The 10056-nt window shown below is 34.9% G+C and overlaps 1 non-coding gene across 1 annotated transcript; it reads right to left on the reverse strand.

Moving 5' to 3' along the window:
• Positions 1-762: 762 nt before the first annotated feature.
• Positions 763-869, reverse strand: LOC136207680 (small nucleolar RNA R71). Its single transcript, XR_010676809.1, has one exon. It is a non-coding gene; the product is annotated as a small nucleolar RNA R71 (small nucleolar RNA).
• Between the last annotated feature and the right edge of the window lie 9187 nt (positions 870-10056).

A 10056-nucleotide genomic window follows, 5' to 3' on the forward strand; every position in this document is an offset into this window, starting at 1 on the left:
GTTCGATATCTTTTATTACTACAAGTGTATACCGTGCACTTGCAGAAATCGCTCAACAAGTTTTTGGCGCCGTTGCCGGGGAACGCCAAAATTTTTGACAAAATTTTAAATTTTTCGTGTTTTATTTCGAATCTAGGTTTAAACATACTTATTTTAACTTTTATAATTTAATAATTTTCATTTACTAATTTATTTATTTTTCAAATTCTGCTTTGTAGGTAGTTTCGGTTCGTGCAAGATTTCAGGTTCATGTGCAGTTCTCGAAGTTCAGGCATTGTACCGGACCCTATAGACCCAGAAATTGAGAAAACCATTAGGAAGAACAAGAAAAATAAGAAAAACAAAAATAAGACCCCAGTAAAAACACATACCGAGCCAGAAAAAATGGCAGACCCACCAACACTTATGGAATACGCTAGGCCAGGTGTGGCCGGTGTAACCAATAGTATCGTTAGACCCAGAATCACCACAAATCAATTTGAAATTAAGCCAGCTTTGCTTAATATGTTGCAAAATAATGTAACATTTTACGGGTTACCTAACGAAAATCCTAACACCCATTTAACAAATTTTCTAGAAATTTGTGACACTTTTAAAATTCCAGATGTGACTGCAGAAGCAATCAAACTTCGCCTCTTTCCTTTCACTTTGAAGGATAGAGCCAAAGAATGGTTAACTTCTATGCCAGCCGCAACTTTTGCGACTTGGGAACAATTAGCCCAAGCGTTTTTATCTAAATATTTCCCTTTAGCAAATACCGCAAGAGTCATAAAGGAGTTAACATCTTTTTCTCAAAATGATAATGAGACTCTTTATGAAACTTGGGAACGTTTTAAAGAACTTCAACGTTTATGCCCACACCACCAATTACCCGCTGAACTTTTAATGCAAACATTTTACAATGGACTAAATCCTACAACTAGGGGTTCATTAGATGCTATGTCGGGAGGGCTATTTATGAAGAAAACATCAGCCCAAGCGAGAGAACTTTTGGAGGAAATGGCAATCAACAGCAGTATGTGGCCCGCGGAACGTGGACATATGCCAGCAGCAAAACCATCATCCTCAACCACACCATCAGTTAAAGGTATAGTTGAACTTGATCCAGTCGCGATGCTACAAGCCCAATTTTCTGCTTTATCGCACAAAATTGACAAATTTATGGCACTGCGTGATACCAATGGTAATCCAGTCCAAACGGATATGGACTACGAAAATATGAGTGAGATCGAACAGGTAAATTTTGTCCAAGGGCAAAACCAAACTAATAATCCTTATTCTAATACTTATAATTCTGGATGGAGGAATCATCCTAACTTTAACTGGAAAGATAACAGCAAAATAATGCAAGTGCTAATCAAAATCGTACCACTAATTATCAAAATCAGTCAAGGGATACGATTAGCACTTTATCTTCTAAAATCGACAAGTTTATAGATGCTATCAGTGGAAAAATAAGTAATCACGACGATGGTTTTAAACAGATCGAAAATAAATTCGATCATCTTATTAAAAACCACTCATCTAGCATCCATAATTTGGAGGTTCAAATTGGTCAACTTGCTAAATCAATTCCATCCCGAAAAGAGGGAAGTCTTCCCAGCCATACGGAAGAAAATCCGAAAGAGCATGTGAAGGCTATCACTCTTCGTTCAGGAAAAAATTATCAAGGGCCTGGAATGCCCAAAGATGCAACATTATCAGGAAATGATTTACCAAAGTCCAAAGAGGATATCTTAAACACAAATAATTCACCATCTGACGCAGGTACCAAAACTTTTGTACCCAAACCACCTTTTCCACACAAAGTCCGAAATAAGGACTATGATAAACAACTTCTAACGTTTTTGGATAAACTTAAAAATTTGCACATCAATTTGACGTTTATGGATGCAATTACACAAATTCCTAACTATGGTAAGTTTTTAAAGGATTTGATTTCAAAGAAAATCAGTTGGGAAGGAATTTCATCCATTTCGTTAACTGAAGACTGTAGTTCAATAGTATCAAGTAATTTGCCCACTAAACTCAAGGATCCCGGATGTTTTACTATTCCGTGTAAGTTGGGAGATATTGAATTCCCAAGTTGTCTTTGTGATTTAGGAGCAAGTATAAACTTAATGCTATTGTCTATTTTTAACAAGTTAGGTTTAGAAGAAGATATCAAACGTACCAATATGGTTTTGCAATTAGCGGATCAAACCACTAAGAGGCCATATGGTATAATTGAAGATGTTTTAGTCAAAGTCGATAAATTTATTTTTCCTACCGATTTTGTTATCTTAGACTTTGCATATGATGTAAATTGCCCTTTAATTTTTGGTAGACCGTTTATGAACACAGGACGCGCTCTAGTAGATGTGTCGGAAGGGAAGGTAGTTTTAAGGATAGGAGAAGATAAGGTCGAGTTTAACATGAACAAAGCGATGAAATACCCTATGGAGGAATTCGCTTGTATGAAACTTGATTTAGTCGAGGAATGTGTCAATGATGTAATTCAAAGTGAAGAAATAATTGAACCTATAATAGATGAGGAATTAGACGATAAGGACCCAGAGCCGTTGATTAGAGAAGATGGACCAGTTCCGCCTTCAATTGTAACACCCCCTAAATTAGAACTTAAAGAGTTACCCAGTCATTTGAGGTACGCTTTCTTAGGCGAAGGTGATTCTCTACCTATAATTATTTCTAACAAATTAACAAGCGATCAAGAAGAAAAATTGAAGCAAGTTGTTAGAAATAGGATAGGAAGTATGGGATGGCAAATTTCAGACTTAAAAGGAATTAATCCTAGTATAGTAATGCATAGAATTCACTTAGAAGAGGATAAGCCACCTAAAGCAGATAGGCAAAGACGCTTAAATCCGAACATGAAAGAAGTAGTCAAAAATGAGATTACTAAACTTTTAGACAATGGAATCATTTATCCGATCTCGGATAGTGAATGGGTTAGTCCAATTCATTGTGTACCTAAAAAGGGAGGCATAACTGTTGTAAGAAATGATGAAGGTGAACTGATACCTACACGAACCACCACCGGTTGGAGGGTTTGTATAGACTATAGGAACCTAAACAAAGCAACCAGGAAAGATCATTTTCCTCTACCTTTCATTGATCAAATGATCGAAAGGATAGCCGGTCATGCATTTTACTGTTTTCTAGACGGTTATTCCGGATTCTTTCAAATTTACATTTACCCGGATGACCAAGATAAAACAACCTTCACATGTCCTTACAGAACTTTTGCATATAGGAGAATGCCTTTTGGTCTATGTAATGCACCAGCAACTTTTCAACGATGTATGACAGCAATATTTAATGACTTCATTGAAGACATAATGGAAGTTTTCATGGATGATTTTTCAGTTTATGGAGATTCTTTCGATGCATGTTTACAGAACTTAGATAAAGTATTGTCTAGATGTGAGGAAACGAATTTAGTTTTAAATTGGGAAAAATGTCATTTCATGGTAGACGAAGGAATTGTTTTAGGTCATAAGATTTCTGAAAAAGGTTTAGAAGTGGACAGAGTAAAGACTTCAGTTATAGAAAAATTACCCCCACCAACCACTGTTAAGGGAGTAAGATCATTTTTAGGTCATGCAGGTTTTTACAGACGATTTATAAAGAACTTTTCTGTAATCTCCAAACCACTTACTAATTTGCTTATGAAGGATTCAACTTTTGATTTTAATAAAGATTGTTTACAAGCTTTCAATACTTTGAAAACGGCTTTAGTCAGTACACCTATAATATCAAAACCCGATTGGAATCTACCTTTCGAAATTATGTGCGATGCGAGTGACTTAGCTGTAGGATGTGTATTAGGTCAAAGGAAGGATAAGAAACTTCATGTTATATATTATGCGAGTCACACATTGTCCGGTGCACAGCTAAATTACACCACAACTGAAAAAGAAATGTTAGCAGTAGTTTTTGCATGTGATAAGTTCCGATCTTATTTGTTAGGATCTAAAGTTATCATTTATACTGATCATGCAGCTTTACGATATTTATTTGCTAAGAAAGATGCAAAACCACGTCTTATTCGATGGGTTTTACTATTGCAAGAATTTGACATTGAGATTAAAGACAAAAAGGGAGTTGAAAACCTGGTCGCCGATCATCTGTCAAGACTTGAGGATGAAAACGGTCCCATCGGTGAAACATCAGGTATTCGAGATGATTTCCCCGATGAACATCTCATGCAAGTACAAAGTGTCATAGCTCCATGGTATGCGGATATAGCCGATTACTTAGATGCACATGTTGTGCCAGATGGATTGACTTCTCAGCAAAAGAAGAAATGCTTTTCAGAAGTTAAGAAATATTTTTGGGAAGATCCATTCTTGTTCAAAACATGCGGCGATGGAATATTTAGGAGATGTGTTAGTGAGTTTGAACATGACTCTATAATGTTAGAATGTCATGCTAGCGCTTACAGAGGTCATAATAGCGTAAGCAAAACAGCAGCTAGAATACTTGAATGCGGATTCTTTTGGCCTACTCTGTTTAAAGATGTCCGTTCATTTGTTATCCGCTGTGATAAATGTCAAAGAACGGGGAATATAGGAAGGAAAGATGAGATGCCTCTTAAGAACATATTGGAAGTTGAAATCTTCGACGTATGGGGAATTGATTTCATGGGTCCTTTTCCTCTTTCTTTTGGCAAAAATTATATATTAGTAGCCGTAGATTATGTTTCAAAGTGGGTTGAAGCAATTGCAACCCCGACAAATGATTCTAAAGTAGTTGTTAAGTTTTTAAATTCAATATTCTGTCGATTTGGAGTTCCTAGGGTTATGGTAAGCGACGGTGGTACTCACTTCGTAAATAGAGCTTTTGAGTTACTTATGAAAAAATACGGAGTACACCATCGTATCTCTACACCGTACCATCCTCAAACGAATGGTCAAGCAGAGATTTCAAATAGAGAACTCAAATGGATACTTGAGAAAACAGTTTCGTCTTCTAGAAGAGACTGGGCACATAAACTTGACGATGCACTATGGGCATACCGTACTGCATTTAAAACACCTATTGAGATGACACCTTATAGATTAGTCTATGGTAAAGCTTGTCATTTGCCGGTTGAATTAGAACATAAAGCATATTGGGCTATAAAAACCCTTAATTATGATTTGCAAAGCGCAGGGAAAAAGCGTTTGTTTGACTTAAACGAGTTGGATGAATTACGCTATTTGTCCTACGAAAATGCAAGAATTTATAAGGAGAAAATTAAAAAGTGGCATGATGCAAAAATCAAAATTAAAAACTTTAATGTTGGAGATAAAGTCTTACTTTTTAATTCTAGATTAAAGTTATTTCCAGGTAAGCTAAAATCTAGATGGACTGGACCATTTTTGGTTGTTCAAACATTTGATTACGGAACATTGGAGCTAGAAAAGTCTAATGGCGACCGATTTAAGGTCAATGGTAATCGTTGCAAAATTTATTTCGACGGAGCTCCTATTCAAGCAATTGAATCCGTGGATAAATTTTATAAAAATTAATTTCTTTGGTTTTCATGTTTTTTTTTATGTTTATAATTATTATTCTTCTTCTTTTTAATTTATTCTTTTCTTTTTAATTTATTTATTTTTATTTTTATTTTTAATTTATTTACTTTAATTTTTATTTTTATATATTTATCATTAAGTACAAATGAGTTTTGTTTACCTTAAAATTTTACTTTAGTCATGTTTTGAAATTTTCATTAAGTGTTAAGTGTTGCTGAGAAATTATACATGCAGAAATCTCAGTAGAGATTTTTCTATGTTCCAGGATTTGGAAATCTCAGTTGGGATTCCGAAAATCTCAGTTGAGATTTTCTGCCTTTTTACATTTGAAATAACTGTAAGTGATTACAGTTTTCTTTCTCCAAAATTTTCTGTCAGTTAAATTGAAGAGGTATCACTTTGACACCTATTTCTTTCTAACAGACACAACCTTTCACTTATAGGATTTATATATTCCTGTAGGATCAGACTTCTTCCATTTCGCTTCATCTTTCTGAATTTCTTTCTCAAATTCTCAAATCCTACAGATTTCATTTTTCTTTTCTATCACAGACATGACTAAGTCTTTGAAGAACGTTCAAAAACACACTTCTTCTCAAAAAGGGAAAGTTGATATCTCCGATAGATATGGTGCATGGTTTCCCATTTATAACCATGACGAGGGGAAACGCTTTCTTCAATTCAGATATGCTCAATTCTTTGGCATGATGTATCTGGACGAGTTTCTAAACGAGGAACTCGGAATTAGCGAAGACATTAATCGCTATCTGACTAATTTGAGTTGGTCCAAATTTGTTCATATGAAATTTCCTATTATTGGAAATTGGGTTCTGGAATTTTTCTCCACAGTTAGGTTCGTCAACAAGAGACGTGTTCGTCTCAGTTTTTGTTGTGAGGGGAAGATATTCACTTTTGGATATCTAGAACTTCATAATTGGTTTGGATTTCCACCCCGAGATACAACTCAGCACCATCCTGGAAGGGATATGACTTCTAGAGACATATGGAGGATGCTAACAGGATTTTGGCAATTCAATCCACGTCTTGCCTTCAACAAATCCATTAATTCTAATTCCATGCTGTATCTGCATAAATTCCTCTGTCACAGCCTTTTTGGTCGAGTCAGTAGCAATATTGTGAAAGATACTGATCTTTATGTGTTGGGCGACATTTTCCAAGGCAACTCAGTGAACTCCTCGAAGATTCTAATGGAGGGGTTAGTTGCTGCTTCCCGTTCGAAGAAACGGAAGATTGGTTTCGCCAACATCATTTGTGGAATCATATTAGGAGCCAATGGAACCATTTCTGTTCCTTAGACTGATACAGAACCATTCCCGATTTTAGACTACGAGTTCTTGGAGAACGAGGGACTTGTTAAACGAGTTTTTCGTTCTGGTCCAACATTCCTTTCTGCACCAGAAAGGCAAGTCTTCATTCAAACGAAGATTAACATGGCCAATGCACGTCGTTTTTCTAATTCTAGGGACATAATTTGAGTTTCTGTTGTTTTATTATATATATAAGTGTTTGTTTTTTTTGTGTGTTTATATGAGTAACATGTTTTTATGTAATATATTTTAAGGTATTGTTTATGTTTTAGATTATAATAAATAAAGTGCATTAATTCCTTAATTTATTTCTTTTATTTAAGGAACAACCTTTGGTTTTCCTTTAATTTAATGTTTTAGTTTTGTTTATCTCAGTTTCAGGGATTAATGATCACATTAATGGCACTTAATTTTAAGAGGAATTAGTTTAGAAGTGTTAAAATCATAAAAAACAGTCCCAATTTTATCCAGATTTTTCAGAATCTCAGTTGAGACAGCGGAGGAAAATTTTTTAGGCAAAATTTCGCCCTTTCCCCACTTGCTGTCGCGACTGAGATTTTGAAAATCTCAGTCGCGACTTGCGACCTGCAGGTGCGGGATTGGGCGAAATTTCACCCTCTTTTCCTATTCCTACTCTATTTACTACCTATTCAACTATCCTAATCAATACCTATTACTTACACCTATATATATCACCTATTTTTACACCAATCAATCATCTTTTCTCTTCCCAATAACAAGATTCACTCATCTTCCCCATAAATCTTTACCCTATTCATCTTCTTCTTCCCCAATTCACCACCATTATCTTTTCTTCAATCTTTCATCCTTTCATATTTTATTTCATCTATTTCACCCAAAATTCACAAACAAAAAATATGCCTAGACAAAAGACCGTTGCAAACAAAGCTAAGGCCACCGAAATCAATAGATTACGAGTTCAATATGACGCCCCGTTCGATATTACGTCGGAAGCCGAAGGACGCAAATATCGCCGATTCTCTAATGTCCTAATAGAGTTCGTCGACATGCCTTTTCTTGACACCGATACGGTAAACACACTTTCTTTTACTGAGCGTATTGATGAATATCTTTCCGTTCTTGGTTGGAAACGATTTTCTAGTATGCGTTTTCCTAGTCTTAAAACGCATATTATTGAGTTTTTGGTTACTCTAACCTATGACAAGAAGAAAGGAGTTATCTCTTTTCGGAGTGATGGAGTCCGTTATGATGTTGGGTATGCGGCCATGAACCGTTGGTTTGGTTTTCCTACTCGAAATTTTTATTCAAAACCAAAGCCTTTTGATTCACACACGGTTTGGAATACTTTAACCAGTTTAGATGTTTTTAGTCCAAAGAATACATCTAGTAAGCTAATTAAGGATGATTGTGTATTCTTCTTTCACAAGTTTTTATCATTTTCCTTATTTGGTCGGGTTGAAAGTTTAAAAGTGCAAGTTCGTGATTTGGTTGTGTTTGATGCTATTTTTAAGGGTTTGACAATTGATAGTATTGAGATGATATTTACTAATTTAGTTCGAGCTTCCAAGTCCCGCAATAAGCAAGTGCCTATGGGTAATTTAATTACCGACATTGTTTTGGGCGCTCGTGGTGAATTAGCGGATTATCAAAATATGTCTCATGTTGGTTTACCTTCATTGGATCTCACGGCACTTCAAAGGGCCAATTTATTGAAGAAGTTGGGACCCCCCGCTTTTATATCTTATGCGGATCGCACAAGGCGTGTATTTGCTACCATGAGTAGTGAAGCCTCGGGTTCTCAAGGTTTAGGTGCCCAAGATGATGATGAGGAGGATGAAGAGGAATTTGATGAAGAAGAAGAGGAGGAGGAGAATGTTGATGTTAATACCACCGAGCAAGCAAATGTGGAACCGAATGAAGAAGAACAAGTTGGATGGCAACGTGTTTTGACACAAATGAACGAGCATAACCGTCACATGAATTTGCGGTTAGATGAAGTCGTTGCCAATAATGCCGAAATGAGTTCAAGGATCACTACATTGAGTCGTGAGCACAAGTCTACTCGTCGCCGGTTGCTCTCTTTCTTCCGACGCCAAGGAGTTGAGACTACGCCTTCTCCACCACCATCACCTTGATAGGTTTTATCGTTTCTCTCTTTAACTCATTTTCGTCATTATTATTATGTCTTTCAATTTGGTACAATATTTTTAATTATGTTTGATACAATTTTCTTTATTATTATGTTTGAATGTTATCGTACTATTATTTTTAATTCCCATTCGTATGATTTAATTTCGTACTATTTTTTGTGTTTTATCGCTTTTTGCACCAATGAGGACATGGTCCAAATTAAGTGTGGGAGGAGATATTTCATATTCATTTTATTTTTAAGTACGAATGAATGCAACGAATGAGAATGAATGCAACATTTATTTAAGTATAAATGCATGTTGTTTAAGTAAAGTATATAATGCAACATTTTCAAAAAAAAAAATGCAACATTTTTATAATAAGTGCAACATTTTTTTTTCAAAAATAATAGCAATTTTTCATAAACATATAATTTTTGTTAAAGTATATATTTCATATGTTTCAAATAAATTCTACATTTCAACATAATGTTAAGCATATTTTAAGCTTATCATTATTGATAGAAATAATATTTCTATACGGGCTATATTTTTACAAATATTTTTTTTTACAAATCTCCGATACGATTTTATCAAAAACGCCTCGAGTAAATGTATATAAGTAAAATTTCTTTAGTTTCAAATCTCTACTTTATATCATGAATTCATGATAAATATAAATCTTATTTCCAATTTTCAATTTTCAATTAGGTTTATAGGCATAAATCAAACTAACAACTTTAGCTTTTTAGCTCGATATTTTTTTCCGTCTTACATTAAAAACCAATTGAAGTTTTTAAGGAAACTTTAGCATTAATACATGTTGAATTTCAAGTCAATATAGGATGAATGTGCTATTTTTCTTTCCCAATTTTATTTTCATGTTAATTTAATCAAGTAGTCGTATTCTTAACTTTTGGCCACGATTGAGACCAACCTTATCACGGTCGAGGTATGAAAGGGAAGAACATTAAGTACCATTTACTTTTGGCCACGATTGCGACCACCCTTATCACGGTCGAGGTATGAAAGGAACGTTAAAAATTAAAGCAAAAATTAAACGTGTTTAAAGTTTTAAGTAACGATTGCGTCCACCCA

This window comes from Euphorbia lathyris, chromosome 9, assembly GCF_963576675.1.
Source record: "Euphorbia lathyris chromosome 9, ddEupLath1.1, whole genome shotgun sequence".
Classification (NCBI taxonomy): Eukaryota; Viridiplantae; Streptophyta; class Magnoliopsida; order Malpighiales; family Euphorbiaceae; genus Euphorbia; species Euphorbia lathyris.